Here is a 15,942-nt window from a genome sequence, read left to right as displayed (position 1 = left end):
ATTCTTCGACCCTTTATGCAATTAATGTAATTCCAATGGATTCTGTCACGATAAAAAGTGGCTTTGTCCTGATATGTAGCACTTTTTGTTAGTAATGTAATGTGTTGTAAAGCAATCCAAAGGCAATGTGAAAATACACATTTTTTCTGCTTGAAAATCAGCTGACTCACGCTGATTGTGTGAAGAGTTGCAACATCTCAAACACTTGTGTTTTACATTCACCAATGTGTGGACTCTTGGGTTGATGGGTTTTTTTCTTCCATAATTACTACTTCATGTGTACTCCTCACAGCTTGCAATCTTCTGGTGGATGTTTGCTCTCACAGCTGGAAATGTGATGGAAATGTGAAGGAAATGTGCTGCGGCTTGTCTATCTGGAGGCAGAACGTGATATTCAGTGAAAATGGCTCTGTTTTGTTCGAGAATGGCAGTTGTGTTTCTCTTTGAACCCACAATGACAATGTTTAAATGGAAAACAGCAATATATCTACAGTTAATGCCTCAAGAAGATTAATTGCTACTTTATAGATTATATGACTGTGTTTTCTTCCGGGGGATTTTACTACAGAGCAAGGAAAGAAGTTATTGTGTTGGAAATGCAAGCGCGTTTTGGTTAACAACAGCTACAAAATCCAGTTTTCTGATCTGTGAAAAATGTTTGCAGCAAACAGAAGCAACACACCTTTACACCACCCACAAATTCCCACCATGGCATAATATAATCTACCCATCTACAATTCAAAACAATGCATACCAAACACAGACACATTACATGAAGGGAGGGCAAAGCTAATTCTGTATCTATGTTTCTTCGCCACCCCCACTCACTACGCATCACCCATCATCCTCAGAGGTGACAGGCAGAGAGAATGAGGGGGAAGAAACATGCTAAGTGAAATGGGAAATAAAGGAGTGAAGAGGAGTGGGAGAAGTGACAGGGGAAAGGAAACTAGTGAAAATAGTGAGAAGATGATAGGGGGGTGTCAGATTTGCTCATCCTCAGGCCAGCCTCACAAGTCTCCTGGGGACAACACACATCACAACAAAAAGGCCCTTAGGAAAGAGATGAGAACAAGACACTGAAAGAGGAAGGCAGATGAGAAAAGAAGATCTAACTGCGACAAAGCAGTGAAGGGGTGGCGTTAAAAGGTAGAAAGAGCAATGAAAAAAGGTACATGATGCTCCCAGAAGAGAAAGGGCTGGGTCTTTGACGATGTGTTTGATAATGTCACCTGCCTAGGGAGGGTCAGAGCACACGAGGAGGCAAATCTACCAGGAACCTAATGACTAAAAGAGACCAAAAAATGCTTTTATCAAGACATATATAGCTATTTTCATTGTATCCACCCATTATGTAGAAAACAAAACATAAACCTGCTGAGGACATATTGTAATAAACAGGAGTCAGCACATCAATTGGGAAGTTAGGGTGTCGAAGCTTTGGAGGGAGATAAACCTCCGGGAAACATGATCATAATTGTACTTCATGCTACTCTGAGGTTGATTATCTACAGTTGTGTGAATGCAGCCAAATAAGCTCATTGTCATGCACACTTGGCTGTGCATTGTCGCTGTGGCACAGCTGTGCAGAAACATGCAAAGACTACACAAAAAAAAGATGTCAGCTCATATTTCATTGACTGACACTTTGGGGCACAAACATAGGGTGCATGATGCAAACAACCTTTAGTAAAGATGAAAAATGCAAACTTCAATTGTAAAAACTGCGAAGGGGGAAAAAAAGTGAAGATTGAAATTTCTAGCACTGACAAACTCAAGTAACAGTTTTTAACAGGCTGCAACTGCAAAGGAATGAAGGTAATCCTCAATGCCTACAATTGCTAGATAATAGAGTAAAAAATGTGCAGCACTAATTTTCCAGCCAGCCTTGGGCTCAAAGTTGGAGCTGCGTGCTGTGAAATGCTGTGACTTTACTGTGTCTCTACAGGCAACCCTCTGACTTTTTTTCAATCTAGCAGCCACCTTTTATGACCTTAAACTCCCCCTCGTTACCTCAACTCCTTCTGTGGGCTCTGCTGTGAAGACTTGGCTGAAGCTTTGTAATTTCAGAGTCAGAGATAAGGGCAGTGGGAGGATATTACCTGAAGGTAGTCAGAGACAGCGATTAAATTGGGTCTGGAGGGGGAGACACACCTAGATGAGAGACAGACTCTGGCTAATTTCTTTAAGAAAGTAAACAGAACTGTCAAATGAATCTCAATCAAGGCTTTGCAGCACTCATAAAAAGCACCATAATGCCCCAGTAATCGTGCATAAGCAGAAAGTACATTACAGTACACGTACACGTGTACATACAGTACACTAAAGTACTTAAAGCCTCTGACAACCATTAAAGACAACCATAAAGAAAATGTCACACACTGAACCATTCTGAAACAAAGGTAGAATTTTTCTGCAGAATTGGAAGGCATCAAAAAGAAATTAATGAAAAATAAATTAAAGATTGCAATAACGCCATATGGCGTTTTTCAACGCTGTTAAAGTTTTAGTAACGGTGTAATCTAACTAATTACTGTCTTCTTTTTTCATTACAACATTACCAAATGTAAAATGTTATGGTTTTTCTATAAATTGAGTTCAAACGCACAACAGACTTTTGTTGTGCCACAAAGTGTTGTTCTGTCAGAAGGGGAACTGGGGGGGTGGGGGGGGTACCACCAATATGTTAAAAAATAGAAAAATGCTCAATTAAAGGTTGAATGTAAACTGATCCGAAAAATCCCAGGTAGCCACAAACAAGATTTGCCCCAATTGCAGCTAGGTGTTGGCTGATCTGGCTGCCATCTGGCTGCGGTTGGCCAAATAAAGCCAGCTTTGGTCCATATCATTTTGGCTCATTTGGCCAGTTGTGGTAAAGCTGCAGCTGCCAAAGCACATGGCAGCCATGAATAAAATGTATTTGGGCCATAATGAACATGATGGTCTTGGGGCTGTAGTGGTTGAGGAACAGTTCCACAACAAAACGGCAGTCAGATCCAAACTAGGTATCGATCCATTATTAGCTGCCAGTATACTGGTTTACTTGGACATGTTGGACATGGTCTTATTCAGGTTGAGACACAGTTGCTACACAAGACAAGAGCTTTTGATAAACTATTTTCAGTAGAACTATTCAGCGTTAAGCCTCATTTTGGGGAGAGTGAAAACACATTTTCATATTTCTCTGTTCTACCGCTGTTTGCTGTATTAACTTCAATTTGTAAAAGCCATCACTGTTGCATCACTTCTCTCACTTCAGTTGTAATGATGTTTGAGGTCAGTCATGTGACTTGTCTCCAACTGCTTCAGAGCACTGCAGCTCAAGTGCTGGATTGAGCACAAAAGAGGAACAACATTTTTCTTCACAGACTGGCAGCGCATTTTAGGATTTATTTGAAGATCCTTTTGTTTGTATTTTAATTTTGTAATTGTCTAATCTTGTTGCATTTCTCTGAGATTCTCTCTCTGGCCAGGCAAACCAACTAACCTTATTTTGCATATAAGTGGAACAATTTAAAACTGAACATTAGACTAAATCCTCTCGGTCTAAAAATAAAATCCATCTATTCAGATTTGATTTGTTTCTTTTTTTTTTACTTGTTCCTTTAAAAATGAAGTCTACGCCTGTACAGCACATCGACAGGAGTTTAAGGCGCCCACCTAAAACAACATTCTAAAAAGTAAAGATTGAAGTCCTGCTAGATCTAATCACCTGTCAATCAAAAACAATACAATCCTAAAAATGCCAGATTCTGATTTTTAACAAATAATAATTGCCGGTTGAAAAAAGAAAAAAGACAAAACATCTCTCCAATGTAAACATGTATAAGAAATGAAGCAATGTACTTCATAAAGGTTTTGAGGCCAGGATTCAAATATTTACAGAAGCCGGAAAAAAAACAGAAAATGGCCTTAACCCTTGACTACCTTTCTTTTTTAATCGTTTTCTTGTGTTAACGACATCCACTATGTCGTTATTACAAGACAACAACCTTTGTTTTTTCGTAATAACTAGATAACAAAGAAAATACTGTAGCGTCACTCTGTCTTTTTCCTCAATTGGACAGAGATGTTTTTGTCCCTTTATTGCACACCTCCACCAACATTAAGTTATTTATTTATAAGTGGGGCTATGGTCCTTGGATGCCTTAATGCCATCTCATGTCCCAGCCCCTTCTTCCTTCATTCCCCTAAAACCACTGGCAACAGGTTGAATGACAGAACTCAGGGCCGACAAATGTCTCTGTGAGGTGCGTTCACTGAGCTCCGGGCATTAGCTAAACTTAAACAGCCACCCAGCCAAACACAGTCCACTAGAATACTTTTTTTCCTTTTTTTTTGTTTTACAATCCACAGCAAAACAAAGCAGTTTGTCAGAGAAAATGTCAAACACCAGAAGAACAGATCGATTTTTAATTGATCAATTTAATCGTGGTCGAACTCAGGAGGAGATTAAGGCAATGTTGTCGGTCACGTAAGCAACATTAAAATCAGTCATCGTTACTTGTGAAGAAGATTGGCGTGGCTACAGCTGCGCAGGCGGCTGCAGTTCAGTGATCCTGCCGTTGTTGTCAATGTAATCAGTGATCAGACGAAGGGATCAGTTGCAGAATGATGCATGAGAGGGGCAGGATAGAATGACTGTGTTGGTTTCTACATCACAAAGAACTTGGGGGGGGGCGTTGGCAAAGAAAGAGTTGGGTAGACTGTTTTTGGCTTCTGTGAATATTTTTAGTTAAAATTTTTGAGATAAACCAGTCTGGTTTTAGAAGGTACCACAGTACTGAGACAGCCTCGTTAAAAATCGTTAATGATGTTAGATGTGGCTAGGATTCAGGGCAGATCTCAGTATTAGTTCTACTAGATCTAATACTAAGTGATCTAGATCAAGTGATCTAGATCTAGATCACTTAGATCTAAGTGCAGCTTTTGATCCTGTTGATCACCTGATCCTTGTAAACAGACTTCAATGTCTTGGCCTTTCAGGGACTGTTCTCAAGTGGTTCGAATCGTATCTCATAGAGAAAAATTTTATAGTAAGCATAGACACACACTTTTCTGGGGTCCATAAAATTATTTGTGGTGTGCCTCAAGGTTCCATCCTTGGCCCCTTCATTTTTAATGTCTACATGCTTCCTCTAGAGAATGTCATCAGAAGCCACAACATCGGCTTTCATAGCTATGCTGATGATACCCAGCTGCACATAACTATGTCTCCTGATAACACAAAACCAATAGAAGCACTTTTTAACTGTATTTTAGATGTGAAATTATGGATGGCAAATAATTTTCTGCAGGTCAACCAGGAAAAATAAGACATTTTAGTTATCTGAAGCTAAGAGAGAGAAACAGTTTCTGAAGTTAAAAGAACTTTCATCAAGCGATTCAGAAACAGTCAGAAACCTGGGCGTTATTTTCGACTCTAAGCTGACTCTTATCCCACATATAAAACAGGTGGTTAAAACTGTTTTTTATCATCTTAGAAATCTGGCTAACTTTATAAATCTTGATTGATTGATTGAGTGATTGAGTGATATGAGGAACTGCACCAGGATACATAAAACAGGGTAATTCAGTAACAAACGGTAGTGCTTGGTTCTGACCAGGCAGAGAGATAGGAGCTGAGTGCCTCTGTTGTGGTGATTTGTGGTGTAGCCTGCTGATTGTAGCAAACTTGTAAAAAGCAAGCAGATGTTGTGAGCTTAGGAACATAACTTTAACAATCCGGTATCTGCCGTTAAATCCCTGTCAAATCACTCTGCACATCACTTTACTGTGGCAACTAAAAAACATAACCTTGTTTTAATCTACACCTTGAATTTCAATGAAAATAGCTCAAAGAACTGATAATTCAATGTTTTCTCTTGACCTAATAGAAGATGTTGAATACTGAGCTACTCCTGTTTCAGAGAGGAAAGGTCACATTTATAACACTTGCACAATTTGCTTACTTAAGAGGGCAAGCCAGAGAGCTGGGGTCAACTTGAATAAAATTATAGTATCACCCGAATGTAAGTTTAATAAAGACTTTGATATAAACTGAAATTCACCTTTATTTATCCAAGGCTTTTCTCTGAAACACTGAGGGAAAACCATTTTCAAACAGCTCAGTATACTTTGCAGGTACAAGGCCAAACCAAACAATATGTGAGGCTATTAGGAGGGATTGTAAAATAACACTTTAAAGTCGTCTCTTTGCTCTGAGATAAAATATTTTAAACTTACAGTCAAATGTACTTTGTGATACAAAGTCCCAGCAGAAATATACCGCAACAGCCTTTTAGCCAGCAAATATGGCAGTGATGTTTGCCATACATCTGTCAATTTTTCTTTTATCATGTCCAGTTGTTGGCTTTAAAAACCAACATTGATAAATATTGTGATTTTAGTTTTTATAACATGTTCTTGTGGCATTTTTCTATTATATATTATGAACATTAGGCTCAAAATAGCATTTTTGAGTATTTCATTATTCAAATTATTGTGAATCAGGAGTGGAATGCAAAAATGCCCTTTGATTATTTGGGACATACAAATTATGCTGGGTGGGCCACAAGCTCCCTGCTTCCCTCCAATCTGATGCACCCACTTCTAGACGACTAGATCCATGTACATCTTTGTTTTCCTCATCCAAGCTGAAATCTGGCTCAAAACTGTACCGCTGGATAGCTATAGGAGAGTGAGTAAACAGAGAGCTCTCAACAGTGGGGAGGGAAAAAGGGTGCGAGGTTGCTTCACGCCAATGATCCCGCCCACAACTCTTCTGTGAAATATTAATGAGTTACAGCTCCTCTGCAGAAATGTTATTTTGCCTAAATAAATGGCAAAATCCTAATAAAAGAAGACTCAAAACACTTTTACAATAAATCAAAAGATGATCGGAGTGGGACTTTGAATTTAGAATGCACTACTTTGGGCCTCAAATGTGTGATTTGGGGGCGCTTCAAGAATCTTTCCTTTTAAAAACTGCACACTCAGACATTCTGTAATGAGTCACTAAACGATAGTACCTGGAGCCAGTGTTAAAAAAGTCATTAAATCTAAATGTAATATCATGTGGAAATGATTTGCAATCTCAACCAAAAATTGAGGTTATTTTAGGACTTTCTCACTTTTTTTATTTTTTTATTTTAAAGTTAAAAAAAATAAATTACTGGAATAATTGACCCATAAAAGCATACTCAAAAATCCTCCCTAAAGCTAGGATTACATAGTTTTTGAATTTAACCACAAACTCCACCAAAAATGGGAAATTTGTGTTTGTATGCGTGAAAGCTACCCAGCGGTGAAGACGTGATGGAGGTGGCTGCAGGATCGGCTCCTCGCTGGAATCAAGCCAAGCCCTCTGGGTCCACCCTGCGACCAAGGAGGGAAGGGAGGCGGAGTTGGGGGTGTCTAGATATGTAGCACTGGCTGTCTTCTCATAAAAGTTGTCACGGAAGAAACCTGCAATACATAAAACACGGTCAAACTGTCTCCTCCAGTGGATGGGAGCTGACAAAAATGTAACCGCTGTCTTTTGTGGTTTAATTCTTCATTGATGCTGGGCTAAAGGTTCCACGCTGTTTCTCACTCCAGGCCAGACGGCAATAAGCACAGGAAGCAAAGCAGAGGTTATAAAACAAAGTGACACAGAGAAAAAGAAAAGATTTCACTCTCAGGCTTTGAAGCTCACAGACGGAGCAGAATGGCTGTAACTCAGCTTGTAACTCTGGGCTGCTAGTCGGGCTGTTTATTATCAGCAGAAAGCACACTCTGGAATATAGAACTGCAAAAACACTGGGTGCCGGCCACTGGAAGGAGACCGGGAGTAACGACGCAGCAGGAATGCCAATGAGTGTCTACTTTACTCCCAAAGATTTCATTTTCCCCTCAGGTTGAACGGCAACCTACACCCCTCATTGAGACTTCCATAACCTCAACTCCTTATATCAGGGGTGGCCAAACGTTTTGCCAAATTTGGTTGGGTGAAAATGGATGCGGGCAAACCAATCGGTCAGCATTCTTTGAACCCTTTGAACTATTTATTTTTATTTATTTATTTATTTGGAAATGGGATAATTTTCATTTCTTCACATAGAACACAAATAACTTTAAATAATTTTCTACCAAAACTACTGTTAATTTCTAAAATTTTGAAGAAACTTTAGAATTCAAATAATGTGAACTGGATAATTGAACCAAATTGTTCTCTTATTCAGGAGTAGAAACCCTTTGTGATTTTGATCACAGAAACAAATCTGTTCTTCTAGTTTGGTACTGCAGGTAAAGTATCCCAAGGTTTACACTGGCTTATAATGTAATTTAGCCGATCACAATCAAGAAGTTGTAGTTCTTAGAAAGTGATGTGGGCTGCATATTACTGATTTCATGACAGGGGCCTGTGAGCTGGTGGAAATTTGAACGTGGGCCAATGCCTGACTTTGGACATGCCTTTCTTACATAATAAACTACCAAAACTGCATTAATTTTATTTGATTCTTATAAAGTAAGTGGAACTGCCAATACAAACTGGGGAGATGGTCCCTTTGAAAAAAAAAAAAAAACAGGAAAAAAAAGTTAAATAGTGGCTACATTTAACGGGGCTTCAGTTTAAAACAAATATATTGATTTAGGGTAAAGCTGGTAGAAAGCCACCCAAAGGGAGAGAATGAACTACTTTCAGAGGAGTAATCAAGGTTCATAATCGTCAGAGGAGAAAGAATATTCTGTTGATTCAGTATTGATGGAAGCACTGCATTAGATCTGTGCGTTTGTAGAGAAGTGTTTGTTTTCATGTGTGACACTGACAGAATATTCAGTTTTTCTAATAGACTCAATATGCAAAATGTTTCTGCTGCATCTCACACGCGTGTCAGAGTCAGCACTAAAGGAAAGAGGCTGGGATAACATAACAAAAACAACTGAGACGCATTTCTGACAGCCATACTCCAGCACAACAGCTTTGTCAGGCTTTCATTCTTGAGGTTTTAAACCATCCTTGTCATGACAAATAATACAAGAGAAATATTCAGTGGTTTTAATACTATTAATGGTTACTACAAATCTTTTTTTTGTTAAAGCAAAACCACCCAGCAGGGAGGGAAGACGCTGCAAGGAGTAAAGAGCCTTTGAGGAAATAAACATAACAAATAAAAATTAAAAAATAAAAGTATCCCATATGTGTTTATAACTAAAACCAGGGAAAGGATATTTTTATATTATCTATTTTACATCACATTTCGTGCAACACAACAAACACAGCAGGTACATACACTTCTATATTAATATAATAATATAGAATATACATTTCTTAATATATTAAGTTAGGCTGGTTCGTGCACAGCTTTACTAATATTATATGAGGACAACTACATCATACAGAGGGTTGGACTTTGAGTAGATCACAGAAGCCACTTGAATGTTTTCATACCCTTTTATTTTCAGTCAAAAAATACAAATAAATACATACATTTCCGACAAGAATGTATAAAATATCATAAAACACACTCCGAAATCTTCACTCTGAAGTAGCAGTGCTTAAAAAAACAAAAAATGTGATTTGTTTATATTGCAAAACCAAATAGATTTCTATGTTTTTTTAATCTAAATCACTATTTACAGTATTGGTTTATTTCATTATGTCTTGATTATTTTTTCATACTTGGTTTTAGCCTGGAACTTTAAGTTTTTTTACTGTGGAACAATTGGTTTCAATCTACACCTGACAATTATTTGTTGAACTGAATTTGCCAGAAAATAAATCTTCCACTTTCGGCTTCTCCCATCAGGGGTCGCCACAGCGAACAAGTCGCATGGTAAATTTGGCAATGTTTTACGCCGGATGCCCTTCCTGACGCAACCTTCTCAAACCGGGCTTGGAACCGGCAGAGGTAGAGAAGGGAACAGGGAGCAGCCCGGACTCGAACCCGGGTTTCACGGACGGAAGGCGCCGCAAACCAGCACGAGCTAAACTGGCTCCCGACAGTCCCGACAATTTGCCAGAAAATAAATAAATAATTAATTTGGAAAAAAGAAAATAAAGCACAAACTAAACACACAAAAATCTGTCTAAAACCAGAACAACATTATAGCTCAAGAGTGACTCTATTTTCTGCACAATAAGGCACACTTAAAAGCCTTAATTTTACATTATTGCCTTACAATGTCCGGATTTGAATCCCAGCTGGGACCTTTTTGTGTGGAGTTTACATGATTTCCCCGTGCATGTGTGTGCTTTCTCCTACAATCAAAAACGTATGGATTGTAGGATTCATTTGGGATTCCAAATGGTTCCTAAGTGAGAGTGTGTGTAGTTGTGTGACCCACCTTCACCCAACAGTAGATCCCCATGCCCCTAAAAGAGATTAATCTGCTTTGGAAAATGGCTGGCTGGATGGCTGGCTGGCTGGATGGATATTGGAACTTAACTTTGGACACCGGAGTGTCACTACCTGATATTAACGCATGTACTTACAGTTGGAATCTTGCTCCAGGCTTTTTCTTTCACAGCTCTATCTTGACAAATAAAAGACTTGATGTCATATGATCCCTGGCAAAAAAACGCGATTGTCAATTTCTCCTTCATGGTCAATTTTCAGACGATTGGCACATCGCTACCAAATCTCTGATTGGTCAATGTTCAAATAATTTATCTTTCAACATGCATTCAATGGACAAACATTTTGTATGTAGAGCCTGAAAATGGACTTAAAAACGTGCATAGCTTTGCGTGGACGCGAAAGCCTGAAACACACATATACACGCATTTACATAGACTTCATTGGAGGTATTAGTTGTAGCGCGAGGCTGGTGTGAACGTAGCATAAAGGGGAGTGCGCTTTTGCTGCAGCAGCTCCAAAACTTTGGAACAATCTTCCTCTTCATGTTAGACTGTCTTCTTCGGTACCCATTTTTAAGTCTTCTTTAATTTTAAATTGGCTTTTAACATAGAGTGAATAGGCTTTTCTGTCTTTTATGTCACTGCATTGAAAATTATTCAATTTGATTATGTCACGTGTGTGTAACAAGGGGTATGAACAATGTACATCCAATAGATTTCATGTCTTGCTTTTGTATTCCTTTGTTGTTTCCATAACTGTACAGCACTTCAGGTCTGCACAGATAATTTATATGCTTGGTAAATAAAGTTGGCATGGTAAAAGCATTGCACCTTTCAAATCAGTGAAAATCTTTTTAAATACGTTTGATTTAGGATGGAAATGGAGAAAGTAAGCTGTAATTTTCCATTAGGGAACCTCCTAAATAGAGGTGTGAAAATACAGTATGTATGAGGCAAAAATGAATGCTGGGAATAAGGTCTTTCAGATTCAATATCTATAAAGTAACCGATGTGGCTGTTTTAAGTACATATTTTACTTACATGGTTTGTCAATGGAGTTATCACAAGACTGAATCTGTTAACATTGGTGCCTCCCACAGATAAAAACACACACCCTTAGGTTTCATGTGTAGCTAACAGCTGTGTTGTTGTGGGATCATGTGATCTTGGCACATTAAAAAAACAAGATGATACGAAAACTGAAGTGGTGTTTCCATGTTTGATCAGTTTGATCTTTCAACAAGCCTTTTCATTTGAAGCTTGCTGTTAACTAATGAGGTAACACACTGCTTTGATGTTGTTACTATCCAGTAATCCTTAATGCTGTTATTTCAATCATTTAATAATGAAATTCAAACATGTAAGGTGTAACTGTTACCTGTATAAAGAAGTCTTTGTGTTATACCTCTATTATTGCAAAATCCTCTAAAAACCTGGTTAAAATGTATTCATTAACCCTGATGAGGTCTGGACGCGTCTGTAATTGCAGACGGATCAAGGTCAGCATTTTATTTAAGTGATTTGCATCAGACGAGCCCCATTCAAATGTCCTGTGTCCCATCCAGGAGGTTATAAACAACAATCCTCTCAACAGAATCCAGAGCGGAACCTCTGACACAGATATTTGCCAAAGCTATCCAAATCAGCTGGAGCACTAGGAGTTGATTTAAAAAGAGGCAACCTTAATGTGGAGCAAAGCCTCTGTCCTCTACATGTGCAGAAATAATTCAGTCCACAAAGCTGTTTTTCCCTCATGGCTGTCAGCTGTGCTAGATCCTTCTACGGTGGTTGGTAACAACCCAAAGTGCCTGACTGCTCTTGTGATTCATAAAATGTTTACCCTACAAACCTCAATAAAGAGGTTGCTTTAAAAACCAGCTAGTTATTAAAAGACATTTGTAGTAATTATAGCATTTTAAGCATTCTTTCAGAGGTTTTTTTCCAATGCATTTTACTATTTAACACATTGAGCAAAGCAGTTCTTAATATCCATCAAAACACACTTAGAAAAGATAGTTTAATCCCAACGACTGTCCTAAAAAGAGAAATAATGACAGTAAGTGTTGGAAAATATGTTGTGCTTTGTTTTGTATGCATATGGGGTGATACATTTTCAGACATGAGCTATATTTTTATTACATTCAGTTTAACCTTTGTTTCTAGGGCTATCCTATCCACCAAAGTACAGGGTTTCCTAAAAAGAACTTTTTTTTTTTAACTTGTCCTGTCCAACAGCTAGGCAGGCAGATGAGAGCTGAGGGCCTCTTGTGTTGGACATATTTTACTTTAACAAGAGGGGTTATTAATCTTCAGACAAACCAAAGGTATGTCTGAATAAACCCCTTTTGTAATTGAGGCCAAACTTTATTAATTTCAACCATGTTTGAAAATCTTTGGTGTTGGACCGGACGGAAAAGGAAAGAAGGGAAGAAGAGAGAGGGATGTTAGAGAGGGGGGGGGGGGGGATAGTGAGAGGGGGGGGTAAGACCATGAAGCAGCATAGAGCAGACAGGTTTACTGGTTGTTTATCATTACGGTACGGTTCAAATGTAGTACAAAAAGGGCGGGGCCTGTCCACACTCACTCAAATGTTATCAACACACCTGCTAGCTGCAAAAATGTCCACATGTCAACATGTACACAAAACAGATAGTGTTCACAAACGCATACCTATGCCTTTAAACCAACTAGTGTGAAATCTTTCATTCATTCAATCATGCAAACTATTAGTGCAAAGGTGAGCTAACACCTGTGCTCAGGTGAGTGTTTATGTTCTTCTAAAATGGATGGTGGAATGTGAAAAGAAGGAGGAGGAGCGCCCAGCCACCCCCACACCCAGACCCCCGCCGCAGCAGCAGCGGCAGCCGGAATCCCCCCAACGCCACACGGGAACAGGCAGGGAACAACTGCCCCCCGGGCGACCAAGACCGCCACCCAGGCCAGGGCCAGCAGGACCGCCGCGAGGCCCCCAGAGCCAGAGAGAAGGGAGGCGCGGAGGGAAAGAGAGCGCCGCCCCAGCCCCCCCGCCGCGCCGGGAGAGCCCAACGCAGGGCCCCACCGGAGAAGGACGCCCACAGCCCCAGACGAGCACCCCACCACCACCCAGGAGTTCCGGGCATCCCCCCGCCCCAACCCCAGGTACGAGCCAGGACCCCCCAAGGGAGACCCGCTCCGCACTCCAGGCAGCCACCCACCCGGCCCACGGTTGGTCCAGGGAGGAGCAAGGCAGGGGCCCGCCGCCCCCGCCCAGGACGGGGGAACACCGGGGAAAAAAGGGGGCCCACAAGGGGTGTTGTAAATATGGCCCGACCAGGCTCGGCCACTGTTGGAAGTTTGGCGGGGCCCAGGGCTCAGGGGCTAGGACCAGGACCCACCCCCCAGGGACACGAACACCCCCGGCTCAGGTGTAATGTGAACCCCCCAACCATGCGGAGAGAGCACCGCCGGGCCCAGGAATCCGGCACCCAGGGGAGACGGCCGCCGTCGCCAAGGGGCCCGCACCCCCCACCAGGGAAGGGGTAGGGGACAGACGGACCCAGGTCCCACCTTCCTTGCAAAATGTGTGTGCGTGTATGTGTGTTTGAGAGGGTGTATGTGTGTGCATGTGTGTGTTTATGTTGGAATGTATATATTGAAGGGGGAGGGGTGTGTGTACTAAGGGGGGTGCAGTTAAAATTGGCTGGTAGGTCACTACTCGCCAATTTGCCAACGGCTGAAGTTTTCTGCAAAAAAAAGTACAACATATGAATATATATTTGACAATTTTCTTTACCGATAACTTCTGCTGCCAACTCTTTAGTAAATAGTGTAATAAGTCATTTTAACATCATAAAGTAAGCAGCTGTCTCAAGATTGGACTAGAAAATGACTGTAATGCCCTGCAGTTTTCCTTCTGCCTTTCCCCAAATTCATATACCTTGTCCAATTTTTGTTTATAAGCCAGCTGTTTGCAATGTTAAAACTATAGGTGCATCTCATGGGGAGGGAAAACAAAATATATGTAGCTGTTGAATGTAGTAAATGTATATAAAAAAAGGATGTGACAGAGGACTGGTGCCACGGTGCCTCTTATCATGACAACTGGCTTGGGATAAAATGCAAAAACAAGTTAAAAAGATGTTTCCTTATGTTTAATGTCAGCTGCTTTTACAAAGAAAAGTCTAGGTTGAAATAAAAAAAACTTTGAATTGACTCGACAGTGGGTAAATTCCCTTATTGTAACAGCAAGGAAAAACGTGCAACGAACAAACATCAATACATACAGTATTACACATGCTAGATCTAAATTTAAAGTTGGAGTGCGATGGCCAAGGGATTTGTATAGCAAGAAGTAATTTTTTCACTGATGTTCATGGTGGAGCTTCCACCATGAGCAAAGACAAGTGCTTCAAATATTTATTTTTGTTTCATGCTACAGTCACACCAGCCTCAGCAACGTGCATTTCAGTGCAGGTTTAATAAAAAGTCTACGTGAACGTGCGGATATTCACATTTTGGGCATATTCGTGTGTTCACGCAGAGCTACGCACATTTCAGGTATGTTTTTGGGCTCTACCAACAAAACGCGTGTCCACTAAACGTGCATTGAAAGTTCAACCAGATCAAACTTTGACCAATCAGAGACTCTGATTAGGTTGTACTGTATGGATGGCGTCTCTTTTAATTCACGGAAGTGCCAACCGTTTGCAAATTGATCATGTAGGAGAAATTAACAATTGTGATTTGTGCCCGGCCGAAATTGACACCAAGTCTTTCATTTATAGGGATAAAGCTGTGAACGAAAAAGCCTGGAGAAAGATGTGCAGTGCACCGCTTGAACATTTTCCAACAAACCCCTTCCAACTATGAGTACATGCACTAGTATTGAGTAGCAACAGTCCAGGGTGAACACCATATGCTAAAGACGCGTTCAAGAACTTGCATCACGTGCCTGATGTGAACAAAGCATTTGAGGAAAAACCTGAACCGATCCATATGTCTTTGTGATCCCCTTATTCTTTATTACTTGTTCTTGCAGCAACCTTGAATGTGAATTAAAGACATCTTGAATTAAATGCACCATTAGGAATAAGCAAGCACAGTTGGAGAAAAGAAAAGGCAAAACTATTCTGCACTGAACAGCATACTAAACATAAAATGCTGACAAACAGGACTTTACGATGCACATCATTTTCAGGTCTAGAACTCATCGCACAGTTAAACTGGATAATGTTGTGTGTCAGTCATCGCAGAAACTTGCGGTAGAGGTCATACAGTTCTAAGGCACCTGTCACTCAGCCCGTGAAGGTGAATGCTCAGTCAGGGTGCCGCCATGAAAGGACTTAACATACTTTCAGACTACTGCAGTGTCGACACTGGACTGCAGTGTGAGGCTTCCAGAAGAGCACTGAGACCCTTACACCTGTCAATACAGGCATAAAACTGCAGCAGCAACAGACAGACTGAATTAATCATGACATTCATGATTTATCTGTCACTCGGCTCCAACATCTTAGGGGGCAGCAATAAAGGTAAAACAATATCTGTGGATGAGCAGGAGCAAATCAATAAAAACAATGGGAAATACATTTTCACCAAAAGCAATTTTAGAAATGATGGAAGAACACATTTATTAACCTTTT

At 40.3% G+C, this 15,942-nt stretch overlaps 1 protein-coding gene across 2 annotated transcripts in view; it reads right to left on the bottom strand.

Annotated features, from left to right (window-relative positions):
• drp2 (dystrophin related protein 2) overlaps nucleotides 1–15,942 on the bottom strand; it is a 259,517-nt gene that overhangs the window by 138,984 nt on the left and 104,591 nt on the right. For both annotated transcript variants that reach the window (XM_023959019.1, XM_023959017.1), the window contains exon 2: nucleotides 7,280–7,446. The gene's annotated coding sequence lies outside the window, so the exon portion shown is untranslated. The remainder of the gene's footprint in view (nucleotides 1–7,279; nucleotides 7,447–15,942) is intronic.

This window comes from Oryzias latipes, chromosome 10 (genome assembly GCF_002234675.1).
Source record: "Oryzias latipes chromosome 10, ASM223467v1".
Lineage (NCBI taxonomy): Eukaryota > Metazoa > Chordata > Actinopteri > Beloniformes > Adrianichthyidae > Oryzias > Oryzias latipes.
The sequence above is the reverse complement of the archived record's forward strand: the minus strand, read 5'-3'. Positions and strand labels throughout refer to the sequence as shown.